The sequence below is a fragment of the Lithobates pipiens genome, unplaced genomic scaffold (genome assembly GCF_037356315.1).
Source record: "Lithobates pipiens isolate NorthernLeopardFrog02 unplaced genomic scaffold, aLitPip1_a1.2 Scaffold_8, whole genome shotgun sequence".
Taxonomy (NCBI): Eukaryota; Metazoa; Chordata; class Amphibia; order Anura; family Ranidae; genus Lithobates; species Lithobates pipiens.
This window is the reverse complement of record NW_027507903.1, coordinates 22,289,978-22,302,477: the sequence shown is the minus strand read 5'-3', so window position 1 is coordinate 22,302,477 and position 12,500 is coordinate 22,289,978. Positions and strand designations below refer to the sequence as shown.

General features: G+C 36.7%; 1 long non-coding RNA gene across 1 annotated transcript in view; it reads right to left on the bottom strand.

The window, feature by feature from the left end:
• Positions 1 to 10,152: 10,152 nt before the first annotated feature.
• The window catches only part of LOC143964397 (uncharacterized), a 6,534-nt gene continuing 4,186 nt past the window's right edge, over positions 10,153 to 12,500 (bottom strand). Inside the window, exon 2 of the long non-coding RNA XR_013271129.1 lies at positions 10,153 to 10,803. This is a non-coding gene — a long non-coding RNA (uncharacterized LOC143964397). The remainder of the gene's footprint in view (positions 10,804 to 12,500) is intronic.

Below are 12,500 nucleotides of genomic sequence, written 5' to 3'. Positions count from 1 at the left end.
TATATATATATATATATATATATGTGTGTGTGTGTGTGTGTGTGTGTATATATATATATATATATATGAGTATTTTATTTATTTATTTATTTTAACCTAAATCACTTTTATGGGTGTGTAGGCTATATTTACATATATAGACTGACGTAACATGCCACCTATGTGAATATGACCTGTGGGTTTTGTTTGCTTATTTATTTTGGGAGCCCAATTCAGCTGTATGGGGTGCCCCCCCCCCCCCCCCCCTCATTGTGTTTCGGTCCTATTAGTCTAATGGGCAGTTGATAGTGAAATCAGATGAAGCAGCCCATTATTGGAGTTCTCAGTCTGTTGATTTTATGATTGTATTTATGTATTTTTGCTTGTTGTGGAGTCCAGGCAATGATGGGTGTAATTGATTGACACGATTCCCCCTTCTTTCAATTCTGAAGGGAAGACGTTTATTTCCATTAAAGGCCCTTAAACATTTTTTTTTTTTTTTTTTATCTCCAGCCACCTAAAACCGTCGCAGATTGGGCAATAATCCTTTTCTTGGGGAAATGAACCAAATGGAGCCTCTCAAACAATTATTAACGACTATTAGAACGCTGATTATTCTTAACTAATAACAAAGTTGTAAATTGCCACCTTTCTCTGAAATATTTCTCGTCTGTCAGCGCCGATTTGATTAATGTCACCCAGTTGCTTGAAGGCAAATTTCGCCAGGCTTGGGCGGGATGAGCCCTTGAGTGGTCAGGGGGAGCAGCTGAAAGCGATCTGTACCGCTCTCTGGAATTTGGCGCATCCGAAAGTCAGACAGGCGCACACTAATATACATGTACACCGGTGATCATAGTATAAACAATCCGAAATAATCCCGAACACATTACAACAGACATCTGGCTGGATGATAATTGCATAGAAATCTATTACATGCAAATACGGTCTTGGCATCATTTATGCCCGCCCGCACCATTCCCATTTAACCCTGTCAATGCCAGACATGGCTTCTTTTTTTTTTTTTGGGGAGGGTTAGCAGCACCTTCCTTGCATATTAAGCATGCAGTTTAATTCACACATCCCCACTTTTTAAAATCATAGCATCGTTGCAATTACAGATATTTATTAGCAATAACGTTTTAGCTTTTGTTTATATATATATATATATATTTTTTTTTTTTTTTTTTTTTTTTAATGCTGCTAGTTTAAAATAATTTAGATATTACTATTCCATTTAAACTTTTTTTTTTGTATATTCTAAGCTTTTTTTTTATTATTTATTTACTGCTAATTTATATAGTGGAGAAAAAGTGTCAGTAGGGTCCGTTTTGGATAAGGCATCTCATGCTAATTTATATACTTATAATAAACACTATATAATAATATATATTATTTATAATAATAATATTATATAATACATTGCTATTCTTTTTCAAACCGCTGAAGTGTAGCCTATGAAAGATCGAATGTTAACAAATGAGTACAGACAGGGGGATGAGAATTGACCTCTGGTTGCCTGTTGTACTGCACTACACCGATGTTTGCGCTATAAGGTTGCAGCCTCCTGTGTTGCAAGTCTTTTGACGCAGACTGTCCATGTGCCCAATAGTAATATGAAGAAGCTACTACATCGTCTACCAACATCTCTCCTGCTTGCTGAAAAAAAATCCAGGGCAAAGGTTGCTAAACCACAAGCCCAGTGGGTGCACTTGTCTCCGTATTTCTCTCCTGCACTCTTCTCCTGCCCTCCTCTGGTGCTTTCCTCACCTGCACTCCTCATCTGCACTCCTCTTGCCCGATCTCTTTCTCCTACACCTCTCTCCTGCACTCCTTGCACTTCTTTGCTGTACTCTTCTCCTGCACTCTTCTCTTGCCCCATCTCCTCTCCTTCACTCCTCTCCTGTCCTCCTCTGGTGCTTTCCTCACCTTCAATTTTCGTCTGCACCCCTCTGCACCTCTCTTCTTTTCCTGTACTTCTTTCCTGTACTTCTCTCCTACACGCCTCTCTTGCCCAATCTCCTCTCCTGCACCTCTCTCCCTCTCTTCACCTACACTCATAACCTGCACTCTTCTCCTGTCCTCCTCTCCTGCTCTCCAGTCCTCTCTTGCCCTCTCCCCCCTTCTACACCACTCACCTGCACTCTTCTCCAGCACTCCTGTTGTCCTTCTCTTCTGCACTTCTTTCCTGTCCTCCTCTCCCTCACTCCATTTCAGTCCTTCTTCCCTGCACTCTTCACCTGCAAATCCTCACACGTCCTCCTCCCCTGCACTCCTCTTTGGTCCTTCTCCCCTGCACTCCTCGCCTGCCCTCTTCACCTGCACTCCTCTCCTGCACTCCTGTAAGCAGTGCGTTAAAGCCAGCGCTGAAACTCCCCTATGAATAGAGCATTCTGCTATCTTTAATACCCAGTTAATCAATAGAGGAAACAGTACGTCTTATCAGAGCAAGTCACATTAAATGCAAAGAGAATGTGACTCCACGCAGGGAGAAAGGTGTCAATAGGTTAAGCATGTTAGCAGGTGTGTCACAGCCTGGAATGATCATTTGATAAATAGAATTTCTATGGCACACGATACATCATATAAGCAGGAGAATACATGGAGCACACTGCTCTGTATCAAACCCGGGAGCGTTTACAAAGCCATTGATGTGTGGCCAGCTATTAAATACTATATATATATATATATATATATATATATATATATATATATATATATATATATATATATATATATATATATATATATATATATATATATATATATATATATATATATATATTTATTTATATTTAATAATATATAATAATTAACTTGTGCAGTGATTATAGAGAAGGTGGATGCAAGTGTGGACTGTGGGCAAATGTGATGGGTAGAACACACAGTTTGGGTTGATTTATTAAAACTTGGGGTTGCAGAATCTGGTGCAGCTGTGCATGGTGGCCAATCAACTTCTAACTTCAGGTTGTTCTATTAAGTTTTGACAATAAAACCTGGAAGCTGATTGGTTTCTATGCAGAGCTGCACCTGATTTGGCACACTTCAGTTTTAGTAAATCGACCCCATGGGTCTCCTTTGGGACACCTTTGGTGTCTGTGATTGGGTTCTATAGCCATTCTGAAAATATAGGCAACTGTTGTCACTAGAATTGTGTCACCAGAGTCACAGGTGGGACTGCTGGAAGCTGCATTCAGGCTGCAGGCAAGCTGCCCTTATTGCAAATTTTTAGTAATGGAGTTATTAATCAGAATATCAATACATGGTTTGTTTTATTTCTCAGAAGAAGGAATGAATACACACACACATATCTATCTATCTATAGATATAGATATATAAGATATATATAACTATATATCTATATCTATCTATCTATCTATCTATCTATCTATCTATCTATCTATCTATCTATCTATCTATCTATCTATCTATCTATCTATCTATCTATCTATCTATTTGTCTAACTATCTTTCCGTATATATATATATATATATATATATATATATATATATATATATATATATATATAATTAAAATATGTACACAGTATGTAATCTGGCATTTAATTTTGTGAACCTGACTCTTTTAAATCACACTACCAATAACAGGGTTCCACTGGTCTTACACAAGTGCACTAATTTTCCTTAGTAGAAGCAATGTGGTAAAGCAAATACCCAATTAGATGCAAAGAAAAAAATAATAATAATAATAAAATGTTTGCTAGCACATGATTGGATGATGGAAATCAGCAGAGCTTTACCACATTTTTATTAAGCTCCAAGGAAAATGAGTGCAACTGCACTTGCAAAGTGCACAATCTATTTCCCTTCGGTAAATCCGCCCCACGTAATAAACTCCGTGTACAGTGACAGTTTGGAATACTGAGGACCCTTGATTTTTCTGAACTTTGTTCCTCTGCTCTTACTTTTCTATAAAAAAAAAGTGCGATTTACTAAATTAACCTTTTTTTTTTTTTTTTTTACGATACAATTCAATTTCCCATAACCTGGCTGTATAGTGAAAGCACAAACTCCCCGGGCTGAGATAAAATGACCCCTTTGGGAGCACCCCCTGCTTTGTCTACCATTACACACCTGTGTATCTCATTGGCACAACTGGGACTGTTGCTCGCGTTTCGGGGGTTAATAACCATCCCATGACCATGAAAGGTTGTATTTCTTCATGTGTGATATCCCAGTGTTTTGTGGGGGGTGATTAAAGTGTATTCTTCAGAGCCATTTTCTGGAAGCTGGTGGTATCTTCCAATCTACAAATGTAATGGCTAATTAAAGTGATTGCAGTGCATGTGCCGCCTATGTGCTGCAATATGTGCCTATGGAAGCCTAATATATATTAATAGGAATGTCCTTGTAAATGTGTGATATTGTTAGTTTCAAGAGGCTGACAGCTGTGGCTTCCTTCCAATGTTGATTCCTATATAAAAAAATAAAAAATAATAATCATTGTCCACAGTATATATTTATCCTATACACATAAATGTCTTTCAGTAAATGCATCTCAATAAATGTAGTGTCTGTACCAAGGCTTTTATTGGTATTATGAAGGGAAGTAGATATGTGAATTGATATATTTGGGGGTGAGATTTTTTTTTTTTTTTTGGGGTGTGGCAAGAACTTGAAAGTGATTTGTTTCATAGAGAAGCATTGGCAGTCTTTCTTATCTCATCATTTCGCCATTTCCAGCAGCCAGTATTGGTCTTCAATATGCCTTTTGCTTCTCACTATCTACTCTGGATATAAACACTTCATTTCAGGTGAACATGACTGAAATTGTTGTAACATGTAATATATTTCTGCATAGAACAAGACTTATCTATATTGAGGCTTCAATTTAGATTGCTGTGCAATAGTGGATAGTTTTTTTTTTTTTTTTTTTAATAACTGCCTTCCCTTAAAAAAATAAAAATAAAAAATAAAATAAAAAAAGCACATACAATTTATAAATATTCTAGCTGATCTTCCTATAATCGACCCAACTTATATAAGATCAGGTCTTCTTTATTCATCCATTCTTTAACAAAACAGACATCTAGTCAAACAGATTGGCAGTGGAGCTGCAGTAATCCTTCAGGGCCAGGAAGGGATGATTGTGTCCATTGAAATACAGTGGAGAGGTACTATGATATGTCAGCACACACCATACACCCAGCAAGGGGTCCAACACATCAAGGTATTATTATTATTATTATTATTTTTTTTTTGTTTCAATTGACGGATTAAACAATAACCAGCATTAAAAGATCAATAAATCAATAATTACCCTCATCATTTTAGTGAATGTGTTTGTTCATTTTTAATTTACTTTATTTTTTTTAAAGAAACAGTTCATAATGCAAATTAAAAACAATAAAAAAAAATGAAACAAACCAACTCCTGGTTTTGTGCCTTTCATTGGTGTGCTGTGTGCTGTGTTGTGATTAGCGCTGGTGTAATTTGAGGGCATGCTAGTAGTGAGCTGTTTCATCATCGTGTAACAATATTATATAATAATATCTAGGCAGGCTCAGTGTGTGCTGCCGTGTGCTAATGGCTTGCAAGTGTCTGCCTTGTGTTTCTTGCTTCAAACCTTGAGTCATTAGCAATCCCCTCTGGCTACATGTTTTGCATGAGCGAAACATTATGACATAGTTGTAATACAAACCCAACCTATTTGCTTTGCATTTTTCTTGGTATGAATGTAGCAGGGATCCCAACATCCAACTTCCTACGCAAGAGAGAGTGTGCCAAAAACTCAGGAATTCACTGGCTGCTCTCAGCACCGAGCTCTGGGAAGAGGAACTGCAGAACTGGAGTCCTGGAAGTCCATTCTTCTACCACTTAGAAGGGGGGGGGTCTGATTTCATTGCAGGAGCTCGCTACTACATACTACAAGACACCCATTTCCCTTTATCTAGCCTTAAAATATTCTCCTGTAATGCTATAGCTTTATTTATAACATGATTGAAAATGTCACTTTTCTTTTTAAATGCAAAAAGTATATATATTTTTTATTTTATTCTTAATCCTTTCTTTTTCTCTATCTCTGTTTTCTTGTTTTTTATTGTGATTATAAATAGATGATGACGTCCAGTGATATTGATAATAAAATATTGGATAACAACAACAGTAATAATAATAATAAAATAATAACATTATTATTATTATTATTATTATTATTATTATTATTATTGTAGTACTAAAAGTACTATTACAATATAGAGGGTTGATACTACTACTAGTTTGCAAAGAATACCCAACCATGTGCAAGTTAAAAAATAAAATCATCATCATAATTAATATTATTATCATTGTGGTATTACTAATACTACAATTACAATATGGAGGATTGATACTACTACTACTTTGCAAAGAATGCCCGTTAATGTGCAAGTAAATAAAATAAAATAAAATTACCATGATTATTATTCGTATAGTAGTAGTACTAATACAGGCATACCCCACTTTTAAGTACACGATGGGGTTTATTTACTAAGCTGGAAAGTGCAAAATCAGGCTCACTTCTGCATAGAAACCAATGAGCTTCCAGGTTTTATTATCAAAGCTTAAGTGAACAAGCTGGGGTTAGAAGCTCATTGGGTTCTATGCAGAAGTGAGCCTGATTTTGCACTTTCCAGCTTTAGTAAATAAACCCCATTGTGTACTTAAAAGTGGGGTATGCCTGTACTACTATTACAGAATTGCTACTACTACTACTGTTGGTTGCTACTATTACTACTAATATATACTACTACTACTGTTACTAATAATATATACTACTACTACTGCTACTAATAATATATACTACTACTACTGCTACTAATAATATATACTACTACTACTACTGCTACTACTATATCTATTTATCTATCTATCTATCTATCTATCTATCTATCTATCTATCTATCTATCTATCTATCTATCTCTCTATCTCTCTATCTATCTATCTATCTATCTATCTATCTATCTATCTATCTATCTATCTATCTATCTATCTATCTATCTATCTATCTATCTATCTATCTATCTATCTGTCTGTCTATCTATCTATCTAGATAAAGACAGACACATAGAAGTTACTAAAACTGGAGACTGCATAGAAATCATCTTCCAGCGTTTTTTAATTATTTTTTTGTCAAAACTTTACTGAGCAAGCTGAAGTTAGGAACTGGCTACCATGCAGAGCTGTAACAGATTTTGCACTCTGAAGAAAGAAAGAAAGAAAGAAAGAAAGAAAGAAAGAAAGAAAGAAAGAAAGAAAGATCCTCTTGCTATCTTAGAGTCTTGGAGAAAGGCTTAGTTATTTTAGAAGAGACTCATTTATTATTATTATTATAAATTCATTATTCTCAAGCACCATTTCTGCACTTCCACCACCTAGATCTCAGCCTGCAAACTTTTCACTTTTTTTCTAAGAATTCTTGCTATCCAAGCTAATTATCTCTCATATCGAACAACATAAACCTGCCAGCTGAATTCACTTCCATGAAAATAGATTTATTAGTGCAAAAAAAAAAGGATAGAGATATATCTGGCTGTTGCAGTGACGCAGGGTAATTACTCTGCCCATAGACCGGCCTCTATCTATTGCCCTTTTATTTTTGCATCGATTCCAGCCTCTAATATAATTCGGTTATTAGCTGGGAAAAAAATGTAATTTCAGAGTCTATATTGCCTAGAAATATTGGCGTCCAATAACTCCTTTTGATCACATCATCCTGTTAGTAGAGACTAAAAATGAACAGGCTTCTGTATTTCATCTTTTCTAGGTGAACTCCCTGTGTGTACAGCTGACAAAAAAAGGGAATGTTTTCTAGAGTGCCTGGTAAAGGACTACTTCTGAATGTCGAGTCCTATTAGCTGTCTGATTTTGAAAAGTAAGAGTATTGAAAATTCACAAGTGTTCTGTGAATTGATCCTTTTTTTTTTACCTCTCCCTCGATGGCCATTCCACATATGGCAGCAAGGTGGCGCTGCGACGTTTAGCAGAGGCAGAGCAGAGTTGCACAGGAGAGCAGACATTAATTACAGCAGGCTTTATGTAGTGTGTGTGCAATGCAGAAGCAACAATCTCTATAGATCGCAGGACAGATCATGGAATGTTTTAGATTAAATAAATCGAAAATAACATCTCTGTTAGGACGGCACTGTAGGTGTTAGCAATGAACACTGAAGTGTAAGCACACATTCTAATAATAAAATGATTCCTTTGCTCCCCTATACTTTAAACAAAAAAAAAAATCAATATATCATTTTTTGCTATTGAGAATAAAGAATTTTATTATATATACTGGGAAAAGATGTAGCTTTTTTTTTCCAGCCAGAAATCTTATGAGATAACCTTCTGCACGTTATGCCTTTGGGTTGTTATGAGTTTGCATTGCTCCCTGCTATCTCCATGGACTACAAAACACCTCCCCATGTTTAGGAGTTATGTAGTCCTATCACAGGGGTTGATTTACTAAAGGCCAATGGACTGTTGGCTTTGCAAGTGAAGTTGTGCTTTGCAAGGGAATTTACCCCAGAGCTTAGTGAATGCAGTGACATTTCACTTTGCAAAGGATACACAATGATGTGCAAGTTTAAATGATGATAATAATAATAATAGTAATAATAATAATAATTGTTATTATTATTATTATCATCATTTAACTAGTACATGATTGGGTAATCTTTGCAAAGTGAACTTTCACCAAGCTCTGGGGAAAATTCCCTTGCGAAGCACAATTATTATTTCGATTTTAATTATTATTATTATTATTATTATTATTATTATTATTATTATTATTGTTGTAGTACTAATACTACAATTACAATATAGAGGATTGCTGCTGCTATTGCTACTACTAATATATACTACTACTACTAATACTACTAAAATGACTAATATATACTACTACTACTAATACTACTAAAATGACTAATATATACTAACACTACTATTACTACTACTACTACTACTTCTGCTACTACTACTAATATCTATCTTTCTATCTCTCTCTCTATATATATATATCTAGATATCTAGATAGATAGATATTTATCTATCTATCTGTCTAATGCTAAATTCAAATATAAAAAGATAGACACACAATTTAAAAAAATAATAATATTAATAATAATCATAATAAAAATCCTTTTTTTTTTTTTTTTATTTGATTGGGTGATGGAAGTCAGCAGAGCTACAACTCCTTTACTAAGCTCTAGAGAAAATTCCCTTGCAAAGTCCAACTTAACTTAACTAAAGTGCAACATCACCTGCCTAGTGAACAGCCTATTGTCTTTAGTAAATGTACCCCACATTATTATGCAGTATAAACACACTCTGGGGGGAGATTTACTAAAATTGGAGCATACACGCATCTGGTGAAGCTCTGCATAGAAACCAATCAGCTTCCATGTTTTATTGTCAAAGCTTCATTGAGCAAGCTGAAATTAGAAGCTGATTGGCTACCGTGCATAACTGCACCAAATTCTGAGTTTAAGTAAATCCCCCCCCACTCTGTCTTAGGGTGACAACGCTGCTCAGTAGGATCGTCACCGTAGGAAAAGAAGTGACTACCAGGTTAAAATAAAGGAGAAAATATGTGAAATAAAAGGAAAACGAAGGCATCCAGCACATCTAAATCTGGCCATACACTATACAATCTGATTGCACAACCTCCTTTAAACTTACCAAATGTATGGAATAGGGGGACACACCTCATATCAAGTGCATTTGTGTTATATCAGGCAGGCCCTTGCACTACATAGGTGATGGTGTGTCTAAAGTAGACTGTACAATCATGTTGTAAAGTTTATTGTCGCCATAAGAACAAGTAAGCTACAATACTATCACATTTTGTTGTAGGCTTTAGATACCCTTTCATGAAGGGTAATTGTGTTTTTTTGTGGGGTACAGATTTTCATGTATTCAACTGATTTATAGTTAATCACCCCTACCACCATAATATTAATAATAATAAAAACGAACAACAAAATATTATTATTATTATTATTATTATTATTATTATTATTAATAATAATAAAAACGAACAACAAAATAATATTAATAATAATATTAATAATAATAATAATGATGAATAAAAAAAAACTAACTTTTTTTGCTTGAACTTGATTGGATAATGAAGAAAATTCCCTTATGACAACAACACAGAAGCCTCAAATCAACAAAAAGTCGTTCAGATTGTGAAAATCTTTTATATATATTTTTTTGGAATCAGAACATTTTTAATATAACATGTACATCGTTTACATTTATTTAGCAATCTACATACAAAACCTTCAACGTTGTCTTTTACCCAGGACAATCTAAACGTGTATGGACAACAATCTACATACAAATATAGTGAACAGGTAAAAATAAAAATCCAGAAATTCTCTAAATATATATATATATATATATAAAAAATTAAAATCCAGATATTCTCTAAATATATAATAATAATAATAATAATAATAATAATAATACATAAATTCTAGCAATTCGAAGAAGAAAATATAAGACTTTTTTTTTTGATGGAAAAGTTGTATACAAAGTGACAGATGGACGATGCGACACAATGGAGAAAATGGACCGATCTTCAATTTAAACACGTTTTCTGAGCGATCTGCTTGTATGTACAAGGAAGAAAGAGAATTCTATGGCAAAGGGAACGTTAAACAAATCGTATAGCAGCGTGCACAATGTGTTCCTATGGTAGATTGTCGCTGACACCTCTCTGGCAGGTGTAATGTGTCGCATTGTTCGGGAAGTCAATAGACAGATTCCTCCTGTGAGCTCTTCATTCCCACCACCGACGATCCGGCGAGGAGCGGCTCCGCCGGCGTTCTATGGACACAATTGTTGGCAAATAGAATTAGTAACGTTTTTATGTCTCAATATCTTCTCCGCAGAGAGGAGAGGAGCGCCGGGGAGAGAGGAGCGCAGAAAGAGAAGAATCTCATCTCAGCTCTTATCTGGAGATGAGGAATATATTATGGATCACAAAAGTCCTGCATTGTCCTATAGAGAGCCGGGACTGCCGCTCCTCAAACATAAGACCCGGCCAGTGAATACTGGGGACACTTCTGTACCGGATGGGGGTCCTTTCATACTGGGGGGGGGGGGGGGGCATCTATACTAGGGAGACAACTCCATACTGGCGGGGCACTTATATACTGGGGGCTACACTTCTATACTGGGATGACACTTCTTTACTGGGAAGACATCTTTATACCTGTGGGACACTTCCTTACTGGGGGCTACACTTCTAAACTGGGATGACACTTCTTTACTGGGGAGACACCTCTATACTGATGGGGCACTTCTATACTGAGGGCTACACTTCTATACTGGGATGACACTTCTTTACTGGGGAGACACCTCTATACTGGTCGGGCACTTCTATACTGAGGGCTACACTTCTATACTGGGGTGACACTTCTTTACTGGGGAGACACCGCTATACTGGTCGGGCACTTCTATACTGGGGGCTACACTTCTATACTGAGATGACACTTCTTTACTGGGGAGACACCTCTATACTGGTCGGGCACTTCTATACTGGGGGCTACACTTCTATCCTGGGATCATACTTCTTTACTAGGGAGACACCTCTATACTGGTCGGGCACTTCTATACTGGGGGCTACACTTCTATACTGAGATGACACTTCTTTACTGGGGAGACACCTCTATACTGGTCGGGCACTTCTATACTGGGGGCTACACTTCTATCCTGGGATCATACTTCTTTACTAGGGAGACACCTCTATACTGGTGGGACACTTCTATACTGGGGGTACACTTCTATCCTGAGATGACACTTCTTTAATGGGGAGACACCTTTATACTGGTGGGACACTTCTATACTGGGGGTTACACTTCTGTACTGGGATGACACATTTTTACTGGGGAGACATCTCTATACTGGTGGAGCACTTCATACTGGGGGCTACACTTCAATACTGGGATGACACTTCTTTACTGGGGAGACACCTCTATGCACTTCTATACTGGGGGCTACATCTCTGTGCTGGGGTGACACTTCTTTACTGGGGAGACATCTTTATACCTGTGGGACACTTCTATGCTGGGGGCTACACATTCATACTGGGATGACATTTCTTTACTGGGGAGACATATTTATACCTGTGGGGCACTTCTATGCTGGGGGCTACACATTCATACTGGGATCACACTTCTTTACTGGGGAGACACCTTTATACTGGTGGGGCTCTTCTATACTGGGGGTTACACTTCTCTACTGGGACGACACATTTTTACTGGGGAGACATCTCTATACTGGTGGGGCACTTCATATTGGGGGCTACACTTCTATACTGGGATGACACTTCTTTACTGGGGAGACACCTCTATGCACTTCTATACTGGGGGCTACATCTCTGTACTGGGATGACAATTCTTTACTGGGGAGACGTCTCTATATTGGTGGGACATTTCTATACTGGAGGGGCACCTCGATATTGGGGAGACATATCTATACTGGAGGGGGTATTCTATACTGGAAGATCACTTCTATACTAT